Below are 14,938 nucleotides of genomic sequence, written 5' to 3'. Positions count from 1 at the left end.
AGTCTGGGGACCGATTCGGCGTGGCTCCAGAATAAAAAGGAAAGGCTGCTGTGATTCCCCCCTGCACATGCCCTTCGGCTCAGCTCTCTCCGAAAGTGAGGCGGGGTACTGGCCGCTGGGGAAAGGCCCAGAAGGAGCCCCCTGGGGCCCTGCCCTAAGAAATTCCATCCTAAGCGTAGAAAGCACAAGTGAACGGAAAGCGAGAAGTGCTAGGTAGACACAAAGGAGCCGTGAAAACGAAGCATAAACAAAGCACTACCTCTTCCTAGGTAAGGGCGTCCTAATGAGCTCTAAAACTGCAGGCACCGATGAAAAACAACTGGAACTAGTCCATGTGTGGGTCTTCGTGGGGTTACCTTCTTCCCTATGCTTCGTTTGGGAGAGGATTTACGTGAAGTTTGCATTTCCTCAGAGTACAGTAATTGATGGCTAAAGAAGCCCGTCCCAGAGTCACGGGAAAGCTGTGGGCAGTGGAGAAAGAAGTCGGGACTGGACATGCATTCATTCCACAAATGCAGAGTGAACAAGGGCTGAGCCGGCGCGGTACTGTGACGGGGAGGTGCCCGGCGCTGAGGCTTCCGCTCTCAGTAAAGATGGCACACACAGAAGAACCTCTTATAAAACAAAGCAGGGCCAGGGGTTGGAAGGGTTGGGGGAGCACTGTCTTTTAGGGTCGCTAGTGGCCTGTGTGAGGGGGGTCATCTAGGCCAGTGGTCGGCAAACTCATTAGTCAACAGAGCCAAATATCAACAGTACAACGATTGAAATTTCTTTTGAGAGCCAAATATTTTAAACTTCAACTTCTTCTAACGCCACTTCTTCAAAATAGACTCGCCCAGGCCGTGGTATTTTGTGGAAGAGGGGCCAAAGAGCCGCATGTGGCTCGCGAGCCGCAGTTTGCCAACCACTGATCTAGGCAGAGACCTGAAAGAAGGAAGTGAGGAAGTGAGCCATGGGGCATGGGAGAGTGGATCCTCTTTCCTGAGATGACGAGGGCGGGCCCTGATCAACAGTACATCCTGTATAATCCGTGTGAAATGAAATACAGATGTACAGTATCCGTATTTGTATGTGTGCACACAATAAAACCAGTTATAAGTATGAATGTAGATAGTTACATAATTTACATAAATCATCTCTTTATATACACATTTATCACATATCTCTCTCAAGTAATGTATGCCCAAATTTAACATGAGTTATCGCTGAGCAATGCGATTACAGGTGAATCTCATGGTTTAATTTTCTTCTCTGATCGTCTATACCTCCCACATTTTATACAGCTAACCTGCTTTACATTTTCTGTCATGTATTAATTGCTCTCTTTAATCTCCCAAATGAAGTCATTGTCCACGGAGAACTGAGTGTTTTTACAATAAACTAACGTGAAATAGTGGTGATAGCTATATCCGTGACCAGTTGGTCTGTGCCGGGTAGTTTCAAGAGCTTTATGTACATTATCTTACTTAATCCTCACAACAGCATCATGGCTGCCTCTTCCTTCTCCAGCTGAGGAAGCTGAGGTGTGCAAGGGTACAACTGCCCATAGCCACCCCAGCACTGGAGCCGGGGCTGCTCCCAGCAGCCTGAACCCACAGTCCTGTCTGTAACACTGGCCCCCACCGCCTCCTTGGAAGCCCAAGGAGCCTCTTCACTGTTCCTGTTTCTCAGAGGTGGAAACTAGATGTCATCAGTGTATTATCCAGAGGATAGCCTCAATAACATCTCTGTCTCTGCTATTGATATAGCCGAAACCAAATGGAACCAGAATGAATGTATTTGATCAGCCCACCTCCCCGGTGGCTAGTTTATTCCAGGACAGGTGGAATGCAGATTTTCATACCAATTTTGACTACTTTGATGAATTGCAATAAATCAAACCGGAGCAAGGTCAGGTCTTGGGTAGGGGTGGACACAGCCTACACAGGCTTGGTCTGAAATGCACCTTTTTCCTTTCTGCTTCTCTTCACATCCTGCTTCTCCACCTCCCCCCCCCCCGCCCCCACCCCCGTGTAAATTTCCTTTAGAGGACACTGAAGATTGGATTCCATCAGAACGCCAGAGAAAGATTTTGTTTCTTTTGAAATTTTGTGGCTATGTGTTTGGATTCTTTTTTCTTGGTTGCACTTTCCTTTGGCTGTTGGGTTAAAGGGAAACTCTAACTTCCTGGTTGTCCATGAATGAAGGGGCACAAGACCCATGTGTGCTAGAGGCACCGAGTGAGGTGACAGCAGGGAGATCCATGGAGCATTGCTCAGACCAAAGTGGACCGAAGGTGGGCCAGTCGTGAGCAGCCCAGCAGTGCCTGTGGTCCTTTCGCTGTGGTTTGACGTCTTCTGACCAAAGGGATCATTGTCAGTTTCAGTTTGTAGCATCTGAGACGCCTGTACTGAGAGCTTCCATGTGGGGTTGCCCTACTCCTACTGCATGCACCTCAGCACCTTATCGAGGGTTCTGGAGACTCTGGGCACTTTCCCAAGCACGCCGATGTTTGGTTTGGATGCTTGGAGCAGTTAAGAGAGTGGTGATTTCTATTCTGTCCTTGATCCACCATTCCTTGGGCTCTCAGAGGCCTCACTCACAACATCTGAGGCAGGAGCGTAGAGGAAAGAGAGCAGGGATATGGCTCAACTGCCGCTAAAAATCACAATAAATGTTCCCCATTACAGGAGCACGGTGGAGGGACGGGGCATTGTTACGAGAGGCCGGTGATGTGGTTAAATCAGACTTGCTTTACCCTGTGGCCCTGGCACAGTAACGGAGCAGCTGGAAGAAGACGACAGTCTTTGGATGGAAAGACCCAAAGGGCCCCTTCACTATTTAATGCACTCAGTGTGCAGATGACTCCTCTCTCCGAACAGGTCTCCCCATCCGCCGGCCTCGCCCCCCGGGCTCAGAGCTGACGCCCCCAGTCAGGGTAAACAAAGTCACATGTCATATGACATTGGCTTCAGCTGGTCTGTGGATTTGTGGTATTTTTTCTGCTTTCTCTTTTAATGCCCTGTGACTTCACCTTTCCCAGACTAGAGACTTATTGCCTTTGCTGTCTGTGGTGGTTTAAAAGCTTGGTTAATGCTTGAAAATGGATTGCAACTTAAGAATCAAAGCTGAGTTGTCATCATGACTAGGAAGCCAGAAGGAAGTCACCAAATCAGTGTGTATCTGCATGTAACCCAGGTCACCTTTCGGGCCATGAGAAGCGATCAGTTCAAGTTGATGACTTGGTCTAGCAAACTAGCAATTGCGGTCAAAAAGGTTAAACTAGTTGCCACATGGAGATGCCCAGGGAGGTTGAGTCTCTGATAAAACCAGCATGCTTCCCCCCCCCCCCCCCCCAAGGATAAAGACATCAGATCATCCTAATAGTAAAGAAGTGTTTTTGTTTACAATAAGAAGAAAAAGGTTGAGGAAACTCTCCCTTCATCCTTGTTCAGTATAAATATGGGTATATGTAGATGCGAGTGTCAGGGCCATAAGGAATAAAGAACTTGCTCTCTCAGGTGTTTAGAGTTATCTGGAAGACAAACATTCATATGTGAAATTACTAACTAAGGTTAATGAGCATTGAGAGGCAGTAAAGAATTTTTCTGTTGGAAAGATAGAAAGCGGAGTCAAGCAAAGATAGTCTTTAGAGATGCATCTCTGGAACAGAGCAAAAGAAGATGGACAATTTCACCTCTCATGGAATTGCTTTAAGCTCGATCCCTAATAGGCATTGGGATCCACAGTTCACAGGTGAATGAGAGCATATTCAAATGCACTGGGGTGAGAAGCAGCAGCCAGTTGCCAAACTGTTCATCTAGTCCCAGGTCTACTGCTGTAACCATTCACTAGCAAAAGGATTGTCACACATCTAAGAAACTTATATATGGAGTTCTGTACAGATGCCTAGCATCATAACATTGGTGGAGACCCAGTCCTTGGTACAACCTGAGCCATATCTATTTGCAATACTGTACAAGCCAACTGTATTTGGGGAATCAGTACTCTATTATGGAGCCGAAATCTGGGCCAAGGAGATTCCTCTCTTCCTAAATAGGCGAGTTGGAGTTTTTGTTGTTGTTGTTGTTTTAAAATATATTTTATTGATTTTTTACAGAGAGGAAGAGAGAGGGATAGAGAGTTAGAAACATCGATGAGAGAGAAACATCGATCAGCTGCCTCCTGCACACCCCCTACTGGGTATGTGCCTGCAACCAAGGTACGTGCCCTTGACCGGAATCGAACCTGGGACCTTTCAGTCCGCAGGCTGACACTCTATCCACTGAGCCAAACCGGTTTCGGCAAGTTGGAGTTTTTTAACCCTTCCCTTTCCCAGATTCCAACCAGCACCATGAAGGCTATTTCAGAAATCTTGAGTTGAAAAAGAAGAGGGCCACAATTGGAGCTTGAGGGTGGCATTCGGAGGAGGGATGGTGTTCAAAGGGACAGGAATCTGGTAAAAGATGTAGAAAGAGAAGCTGGAGAAGGGAAAGGCAAGCCAGGAGAAAATAATGTCTTGGAAACAAAGTTTGGAGAACAAGGTGAGAAGGCAGTGGTTAAGAGTCTACATGGTACAGACAGGTGGAGACAAGATGATGATGTAAGTGTGCCTGTGCCATAACACGGATGGCACCGGTGGCCTTTGCCAGAGCAGTTTAAATAGACAAGACAGAAAGCAGATAGCTGTGGGTCAAGTGGTGGCTGAGGAATGAGAAGAAGGGAAATGTTAGTAAGCCACTCTGTTCAAAGGCCTATAGGGAGAACCTGGTTTATATGCTCAGACAATGGAAATTCTAGGAATAAAATAAGTCCAGCAATGTTCTAAGGGAGGAGATCCAGAAGACAGGTGTAAGGGTCATCCTGGGATGAAAGGAGGAATCCTTTGAGACAGGGGAGGGAGGCACAGAAAAGCTGTGGGGGTATAGGTAGGAATTTTAAGAAAACCATGTCAATTACCCTTACTGTTTTATTGTGAAATTGAAAGTAATATGTAATATGCTAAGAAGAGGCATAAGACGCTAACTAAGGACATGTGATGGAATTGCTAATTGGTATTGAGGGGCAGCTGAGACTGGAGACCAAACATCAGCAGTGGCACTCGTCAGCACATTTGATTTATTTCCTGTTATACTCACTAGCTTGGGTTCAAGAGTGAAAGAAGCAGATGGTTTGGTTAATTCTTAGTCAAGGTGTTAACAGGCAGATGCAGCCAAAGGACAATTTGGCAAAGTAATTGCAGATGGCATGGCGGTGGGCACAAATGAAGAGATGGTATCTCAGTGTGACAGACAGACTAGTCATCGTTGAGAACTCAGAACTTTGGCTAAATGGAAAATGAACCCTTTTTGTGTTGCTGTGTTTCCATTTATCGTCTTGCTATATTTACACAGGTTAGATCGGCTGCTGGAAAAAGCTCTCTGGCTGGCCAAAATTTCAGAACCACCCCTTTTCCACGAGTGCCTGATCAGGGTACTTCCAGCTAAGCTGGGCATATCAGACAGCATGGGTGAAATTCTTGTTCATGAAAAATCCCCCGAGGTCAGGTGACCCTCCAGGGAGACTGCTTGCACTCAGAGATGGAAGTTGCTTCCATCTTAGCTCTCTGTCATTTCAACACATGGCCTCTAAAGGGGCAGAAAGGATGAACGAGGCACACTGATTATTAATACTGCAAAGGAGAAGTGACATGGCATTTAGTTCACATTCCCGTGAGCTCAAAGTCATCCCAAGACCCCAATCCAACTGCAGAGAAAGCTGGGAAAGAAAGGAGAGCAGGTGAACATTCAGGGAGCATCCATCACACTCTGAAACTGGATCAACCACCACGTGGCCCAAGACCTGCTCCGAATTTCCGGGAGCTTGACTCTAGTGATGAGGAGGGAAGGACTGGAAAGTGGGAAGTGTAAGGTCACTTGGGGATGACTGTCCACATGGCGCCAGACCACACAGTTGAAAAGTCAACATATAAGCTAAACTGTGATTCTATGATTGGGCACTGTGTAGGAAAACAAAGGCAAAGAGGAGGAGAAGGAGTAGTGGGAGACAGAGGGAAAGAAGAAGAGAAGCAACAAGGTCATTTGATGAAACTTGAATGTTGGTGTAATCATTTCCTACCGGAAATGTGGCCCAACTGGAGTCTGCTCACGGGAAATAAAACATAAATGAAGGTAAGGACAGTGGGAACTCGCCTGAACTGCCAGCCACATGGAATTTCAAGGAAAAATGTCGCAGTCCAAGCTGCCCCCTCTGAGCGTCCCCGGGTCTCCTCTGCCTTCCTCTCCTTCTTGCCCTAACTCCCCGTTTCAAAACCACTGGATATGCAGAAACTGTTTTCAAGACCAAGAGATGGGAACAGGCCTCTTCCACCACCGGCGCCGCTCTTGCGGGGAGCGTGCTATTTCTTTTTAATTTGCTCACTCAGTCCTGAATAACTTTTCAGAGGGCTCCAGACACCGCAGTGTGACAGCTTAACCAAGGCGCATCCCATGCGATGGAATTGCTCTACAAGCAACCTTGCCAAAGGCCCTTTTCGCTGCACAAAGCTGGCTCTATCTTTGTATATTGAGGGAGCTAAATCAATGTTAAACGCTTGGCTCTTTTCACAGGACAATGACCAGGACCTAAGCTGCGTCCTTCCTTTTTGATTGACACTTGAAACGCAGCGCGGGAATCAGCCAGAGGCGCTGCTACAAGCCGAACCCGCTGCTGGGATAACCACTGGTGACATCTGCAGAAAGGCCGACAAAAGGCAGTTGAAAGCTGTGTTTGTTGCCTTCCCCCCTCAGATCTCCTCGCTTTCATGGAGCTCCTTGCTTGCTTTAATATTATGATTCAGCACCTGGCTTTTTTGAACCTTGCTTTAAACTTCAAAAGGCGAGGTGGTATTAACAAACATGAAACGAAAAAGTGGCGGTAGTTTGATTTACTGTTGTCGTCTTATCAAGGGTTTTTTTGTCACCAGCTGCCACTTTCTGTCATCTTTGGAACCATTATCATTTCTCTAAAATCTAAAAGACTCCACTTAATAACAGCTTTGAATACAGGCAGGATCAGTAGCATACACAGTTCTGGGGATGACAGGACCATCAAATGCAAAGAAAGATGTTGCCAAAAAAAAAAAAAAAAAAACCCTCACAAAAAAACAAAAACCCAAACCACACAAATAATAGCCGTAGTACTTTCTAGTGACCTTGATTTCAGAATTAAACAAGTCCAAGTCCAAGCCAGTGCCATTGTTACCTTGGAATGCATTGGAGAGTTTCCTTGAGAAGTTCCTGGTTGTGAGGGCCAGTGGGGAGTTAAAACCTCAGGCCCCAACCAGGCTTCCGGAGTCCAGGTAGGAGGGAAGCTCTGCTACCATGAAAAGGGCTGGAAGGTCCTCAGCCAGCACAGCTGCTCGGCTAATTAAGGGCTCATTTTCACCGACTTACTAATACTCTTGAGCAGCCACTTGATGCTGACAGAGATCAACCCTGCAAAGTCTCACCAAGGCAGAGGTCACCCTGCGCTCTACTTTCTCCTAAGGCCTGGCAATTCTGAGCTTCCCAAGCTAACCCCTCCTGCTCTCCCCTCCCCCGCCCCCCCCCCCCCCCCCCCCCCCCGCCACCAGTGTATAGGTTAAAGCTGGGTCCAGCACAGTAAGAGTAAGCCCACTGATTAATTCTGCTGTCTGCTCGGGAGACATGCAGTTGGCCAGAGCCACAAGGGACCTTAAGATCACCCAGCCTGGTGGTTTTGATTCTCTCCCGAAGACCTTTGTAAAAATATTCACGCCTCGCTCAGCTCCTTCCCACATCATGTGAATCCAAAATGCCAAGGGTGGGCCATGGACACCTGTATTTTTAAAAGTTCTCTGGGTGATTTTGATTTCCAAAGAGGGTTGAGAATCAACCCTTACAGATGAAGCTTCTGAGAATCAGAGGAGTTAAGTCATTTGTCGAAGGTTGCACAGCAAGGATGTGGCAGACCCATGGAGGGTGATAACTGTATGGTGCTTTCAACAGGGAGGGGGCTGAGCAATGGCGTCCAAAGATGTAAGTCACAGTCATGCAAATTCCTGTTGTGGCCTCGCTTTCCTTCTCCCCATCTTTTCCCCATCCTAGGTCATCAACTTTCTGCACCCATCCTTGATGGGCTTCCTCTCTCCTCCTTCCTAATCCCCTCAGGGCCTTGAGATAGCAAGCATGGAGGAAATACCTGCCAATCCCTGACACACTAGTGGAAGTAAAATACATGGAAAAGGTGAAGCTGTTCATTTAGATGTTATCAAGTGCAAAGCACTTCATTTGTGGTTTGATCTGATATGCCCCTTCCTTGAAAGCAGTCAAATGTATGTGACCATCTGTTTCTCTTTTATGATCTAGTAGCACAAACTTGCTATTTTATTACGTAGCTTTGTCGGGTGTGGCATCCACAATCCTACCTGTTATAGCTCTTTTTACAAAGGTCATTACGACAAATTAGCCATATGGACGAATACCAAGTAGCCTGGAGTTGCAACCCTGGATCCCGAGTTGTCTACTCACAGCCCAAGGGGATGGCTCCTGGAAACCTCACAGCAGATCTTCCAAAGGGGGAGGGAGGGGGCAAGTCTGAAAATGAGGAAGAGCATCTTTGGAGTTGTCATAGTCTCAATATTTCAGAAACAAACTCACTACCAAACAAGGAAATAAACCCAAACAAAATCATGAGATCTCTGGCCTCACAGAGCAGGACTTTCTTGTCTCCATGTCAACTCTAACCAAGTATTAGCGATAGCCTGAACGGCTAGATCAAGAAAGACTCTGGCTGAAACTGGTTTGGCTCAGTGGATAGAGCGTCGGCCTGCAGACTCAAAGGTCCCAGGTTCGATTCCCGTCAAGGGCATGTACCTTGGTTGCGGGCACATCCCCAGTAGGGGGTGTGCAGGAGGCAGCTGATCGATGTTTCTCTCTCATCAATGTTTCTAACTCTCTATCCCTCTCTCTTCCTCTCTGTAAAAAAATCAATAAAATATATATATTTTTTTAAATAAAGACTCTGGGCTCAGTCATCAAGCTATCATGAATGATTAGCAAAGTCAGCCATGCATAGGGGTACATATTATGTATGTCATTTCAAGACCTGATCGAATCGTTTAAACAAGTGTTGACAATGTTCTCCTTCAGATCATCCATGGGTTTATAACCTAGTTTTGTCACTCACTAGACAGGAGAGCTTGGACAAATTACTTAGATTTAGTTTTCTTATCTGTAAAATGGGTATAATGCCTCATTCTGTGTTTTGAGATTTGAATGACACAATAAATGTAAAGCCATCAGCACACTGCATGCCATGTAGTAGGTGCTTAATTAAAACTGAAGCTCTTATTTATCATTATGGAGGGAACAAATCTACTAGCCTGAGATTGGGTCTCTGTGGATAGGCAATGCAAAAAACTAGGGTCGTTCTCTAAGGAATGAGGCCAAAGAATTTTGAGCCAAAAATATAGTTATACCTTTTACTAAACTATAGTCCAACAATTAAAAGAGGAAGAAAGAAAGGAAGGGAAGAAAGAAGTAGGGTGGGAATAAGGCAGCAAGGAGAACAGGAGTGAGGGAGAAAGTGGGAGAAGAAAGATTCAACAGTGAAATAGAAGGTTTACAGAGATAGCATGGAGTTAAGTAAGGGAGATTAGGACTGAAAAAAATGTATCAGAAATTCTGAAGCATAAAAGGGTGTAAATATATATATATATATATTACCATAGTGCCAGCATTCAAGTCTATAACAAAATTGTTCTATTTTGGATAAATAGATTATTCTTGCCTCCCCCTTCCTTCACCAATAAGCCATATTTCATATTTGTTCCCCCTTGTTAATATAGTTCCTTATCTCTATGCTTCGCACTGTTAAAAGGACAACACAGAGGTGGAATTCTGTTGACAATACAGTGAGTAAGACCTTATGACTCTGAGGATACAGACAACATCTCCTGCCCTACCATACTGGCCAGGTGTTTTTGGACAAAGTCACGTAACCATTCTGAGACTCCTTTTCTTCTTTTGTCAAGGGAATAAGGAATCTCACATACTAACTTTAAAGCAGCAGTCACCAACCTTTCGGACCACCGGTTGGTGACCACTGCTTTAAAGGGTTATTTTGAGAATGCAAGGAGATAATATGCATGAAACACCTTTGTATATTTGATGTATGTATATTTGATGTACATGTGAAGGGATGATGATGATGTGTCCAATCTTTGCATAGATGGATCCACCTTCCTGATGTTATTTGATGGAAGCATATTCTCCATTGTCTCAACGTCCCCCTTCCCCACAACCCTCTAAAAATCTGTCCCAATTCTTCATCTCTAGTGATTGGGATTCTAACTGAAATTAGAGATTCATTCTTTTGGATAACCAAATTACCATCCTCAGACATCCTTTTAAAGAAGTCTACAGTCCTAATTACTTACAGAAAATTAGGCTAGACATTGGATTTCTAGAGAAACCAGAATGAAGAGGCCAGGATGCAGGGGTGATTTATTTGATGGGGAGGAAAAGAGAGTGACACATTAAGTTTAGCACAGCAATTAGCAGACAGACGGACCAAGGCTTCAGCCCTGGCTCCACCACGTACTGTCTAGCTGTGTAACCTTGGGCAAGTGGTCAATCTCTGCTGTCTTGTGTTTCCTTGTCTATTTATCATTAATAAGTATCATGTCAGTCCCTGTTCTAGGCAATAAGACAGTCATAGTCTTTGTCCTTATGAAGCTTATGCTTTACCAGGAATGATAGAATAAAAACAGAGAAACATAGTAGAATGAGCACTAAGAAAAAGCAGTGAAAGCTACCATAAAAATAACAAAGTGGGATAAAGAGATAGTGAGAAGGGGAAATAGGATAGGCAAGAAAAAAAGCGTTGAAGGGGTGACATTTTTTACCTAAATCTTAATGAAGAGACAGTGCGAGCCAGGGGAAAGTCTGAGAGAGGGATATTCAAGGGAAAAAAAAAAGCAATGCAGAGTCTTCCTTAAATGTAGGGAATAACAATGGAGTGCATAAGAAATGGTCAATATGAGATAGATATTAAAAGTGGAGTTGGCAATAATTATTGCTAAATTAGATGTGGGGGTGAGGGAGGGAGAAGAGTCAAAACTGACTCGGTGGATTGGTTTGAGAACAAGGTAGATGAGGAAGATGGGATTTAGTGGGGTGGCCTAAGAGTTCTGTTTTAGACATAATACACTGGTAACATTTTTTAACATTTAGGTAATCTGACAAATGGAGATCCTAACAGGGCCTACTAGTTGGTGTTTGAGATAAACATGGAAAGGGCCTAGTAGAGGATCTGAAATGGAGCAGTGAACAGAAGTGCAAATTGAGCTGTGGGTTGTCTCTGTACAGTCAAGAGATGAGACAAATGATGACGAGAGGAGGCCGGAACACCAGTAGAAGGGAATCAGGTTTAGGAAGGAGACTGAACACATGGTTTAAATGCTTCACAGTTCTGCATTCAACCCACCCTAGGTGGCACAGAGAAAAATAGAGGGCTGTTTATAAGGGGCTACCAGATCAAATAGTCCATTCTGTAAAAAGAATGTTTTTTTTCTTGACTTGAATGACTTAACACCACTTTAGGGATCATGAAAACATTGTCTTGACTCAGGGTACAGAAGTAATGTGTAGTGGCCACCAGATTTAACCTGACCCAATGCTACAGATGCAGCCCGGGGACTGTGCTACTTTGAATCAGGGACAATATTCTTCTCACCAAAAAAGAAATGGTTTCTGTTCTTGTAGGCTTGTAGGATGCAGTAAATCTATGCTAAAAATTTCATTTATCAACCAGCCATGCCGACTAACAATGTTAGAAGCAATTGTTTATCATCTACTTAGACGAATGTCAAAGGCCACTGCCTTAGTCTCCTAGAAAGTTCCGTTAAAATTGACCTATTTCCTATTGTGCGTTTCTTCTGAGTTTGACAATAGCAGGGCACACCAAAACCAAAACCACAGAAATTTCCATTCCTTTCCCTGACTCCCTTCCCACACCCCTGTGCACAACACACTTATCAGAGCCATGCAGCATCTGTGATGGAAATGAGAACTACAGGAAACTTAGAATTAATCATGCCAAATGGTGACAAATACTCAGGAGAGGGTGATGCTGGTCACTCATGTGACACCACACAGATGGCCCAAGCTACAAACTCTCTCTTACATTCCTGGGTCTGGCCCCTGACTAATCTGCTAAAGAGCCTTCTGAGTTTGGGGATGTAGGCACTTTGGCCTTGGTTGGATGATTGAGGTGCATACATTTGGAAAATAGAGTTGTATGCAGAATCTTTAGGATTTCCATTGTCTGTATCCAGTCACACACCACATAAAGACTATTCAGCCAACCACGGACCACATATACTACAACGGTCTCATAAGATTATAACAAAGTTGAAAGATTCCTATCACTCAGTAATGTGACATCATAGCCATCGTAATGTCCTAGCACCGTGGTCGGCAAACTGCGGCTCGCGAGCCACATGCGGCTCTTTGGCCCCTTGAGTGTCGCTCTTCCACAAAATACCATAGCCTGGGCGAGTCTATTTTGAAGAGGTGGTGTTAGAAGAAGTTTAAGTTTAAAAAATTTGGCTCTCAAAAGAAAATTTCAATTGTTGTACTGTTGATATTTGGCTCTGTTGACTAATGAGTTTGCCGACCACTGTCCTAGCACAACATATTATTCACGTGTTTGTGGTAATGCTGGTGTAAATAAACCCACCGCAATGCCAGTCGAATAGAAGTATAGCATATACAATTGCAGGAGTAGACTATGCCATCAAGGTTTGTGTAAATGCACACTACGATGTTCACACAATGACAAAATTGCCTGACGAAGCATTTCTCAGAACATCTCCCCATTGTTAAGAGGCACATGACTCTTTAGACATATACACAGACACAAATATTTCCTTTTGGGGTAAATGCTAACACTTTCTCTGTCTCAAATTAACTTTTTGGAGGTGGAGGGGAAGAAAGTAGCAGGAGCTGACCACACCTCCCTAGAGAAGTCGGGGAGCCCGAGACTTAACCAGTCTCCTTTGGGATAGTCAGTTGGCCCTCACTATAGACCCCATGAGAAGCTATGATGTAGTGGGAGGAAAAATAAATAATGAAGAGGGGAAAAAAGGTAGAATTCGATTGAACTAATTTACTTGGGAAAAGAAGTTTTTAATTTAGTCAATAGCAGTTGTGTGTTTTCTTCTTGTGTTGCACATCAATTATTATGTCTTTCTTCCTGTCTGGAGTCTAACAGCCAAAAGGAGATAATGTCCATAAATGTCCATATTGTTCAGCCACCCATCTCCAGCACCTAGGATAGTGCCTGGCCCATTCTAATCTGATGTGAACTATCTGTTGAACTAATGAAAATGTTTGTGCGTGTAGGCACAGCCTCTGAAAGAGCGCAGAGTTGTACAATTCTAGAGAGGCTAGCCTGAGCTATTTCATGAGATGCCAAGGAAACTCAAATTGAACCCAAGGCCATATGCCTGGTTTAACAGCCATTAACTCAGCTGATCTGTCTTGACTGGTAACGATGTCACCATGTGAGCCCACAGCACACTGCCTGTTCGACCCTTCGTAATCTTGGACAAATCTGTTCACCAATCACAGAAGCTTTGGAAAACCATCCTGACCCAGGTGATGTGACAGAATACTTTATCATTTTATGGGAAGCATTTTTATCCCATCGATTTGATTGTGCAGTGTGACCGATTCCTTTGTTAAGACCAGAACAGCGAGGAGAAAGAAGTGACAAGAAAAATGAGAAGAGAATTCATGATAATGTTTTCACAAACGTGCCTTATGCCATCCACATTAGCCTCCCACATCATTCCCTACTGGAAACTTTGGAACAAGTCAAATGTAGATAGGCTTTTGTTACCTGTGACCATTAAATGAAATTGTCTTTGTGCAAGGCCATAAAATAATTATTTTCTTCTAAATTAACAGCTTGTCATTATCTGTAATGTAAGAAGAACTTGATAGTATGGACAATCCAAAGCATAATAGCTTGAAAGCTCTGGAATGGGGAGGTTCCTTCTTCAGCAACCAGCCTAATCACTTTTCCTTAGGACACAGAGCAGAGGAGAGGAATGTTTCTAGGAAGTGGTGAATTGGCCTGCCTTCCAAAGTCACCACCGATAACTTACATGATAATGAACCCCACAAATGAATGTGGAAGGGAGGTGGGGGAGAGTGGTCAGGGGGTTACAGACCACATTCCAAATGGGTTTATCCTGGATTCCTATTCAGCTCAAATGCCTAATCATAAAATACTTACTTCAGCTTATAATGTACCCTATGGTCACTTGATCAGTTGAGTGATCTTTATCTTAACAGGGCCTATAATCAATGGTATTTATGACTTTCTCATTATCATCATTAGTGAGCAAGGCACAGGGAGATGGAAGACAAAGTCCTTTTTCTCAAGGAAAAGCAGTCAGAAAGGAGGACACTATTTGAATTACAGATATTTTGTATGCAACATGAAATACTTTGTATGCAACATGAAATACTAAGTTTAGAAGAGTCATCAATGTAACCTCTGCTAAAAATGAAAGAAAACACTCCATAACTATTTTGAAGGGGAAGGATGGAGGGAGGGAAAAAGAGAGAGAAAGAGAGAGAGAGAGAGAATGAATATGTATTTGCCATATATCCACTATCCAGGGTTCACCCATGAAACACATATGCCCTGCCATCCGGAGAACAGAGCGGCAGCTGTGAAGGTTGGCTTCTGAGTCACCATCACTGAAGTGGAACTATTTGTACAAGTTCAAAGGCACCAAAGACCTTGGCCATCATCTGTGCTAGTGAATGTCAAGACGTAGATGACATCACTGTAAACTGGTAAGGCCGAGGAAGATTTCCTATTTGAAATAGGGGCGCTCTGGGGATAAACGAAGCTTTTTTCCTTCTTTAAGACTGTCTTCATC

General features: G+C 44.3%; 1 protein-coding gene and 1 long non-coding RNA gene across 3 annotated transcripts in view; one reads left to right on the top strand and one right to left on the bottom strand.

The window, feature by feature from the left end:
* Nucleotides 1–14,938, bottom strand: part of LOC307093672 — a 44,738-nt gene that overhangs the window by 13,622 nt on the left and 16,178 nt on the right. The window lies entirely within an intron of this gene.
* Nucleotides 1–14,938, top strand: part of RPS6KC1 (ribosomal protein S6 kinase C1) — a 503,192-nt gene that overhangs the window by 485,024 nt on the left and 3,230 nt on the right. For both annotated transcript variants that reach the window (XR_013812996.1, XR_013812997.1), the window contains one exon: nt 14,673–14,852. The gene's annotated coding sequence lies outside the window, so the exon portion shown is untranslated. The remainder of the gene's footprint in view (nt 1–14,672; nt 14,853–14,938) is intronic.

This window comes from Cnephaeus nilssonii (assembly GCF_951640355.1).
Source record: "Cnephaeus nilssonii genome assembly, chromosome: 21".
NCBI classification, from domain to species: Eukaryota; Metazoa; Chordata; class Mammalia; order Chiroptera; family Vespertilionidae; genus Cnephaeus; species Cnephaeus nilssonii.
Note: the sequence above shows the minus strand (reverse complement) of the source record. Positions and strands in the feature narration are given on the sequence as shown.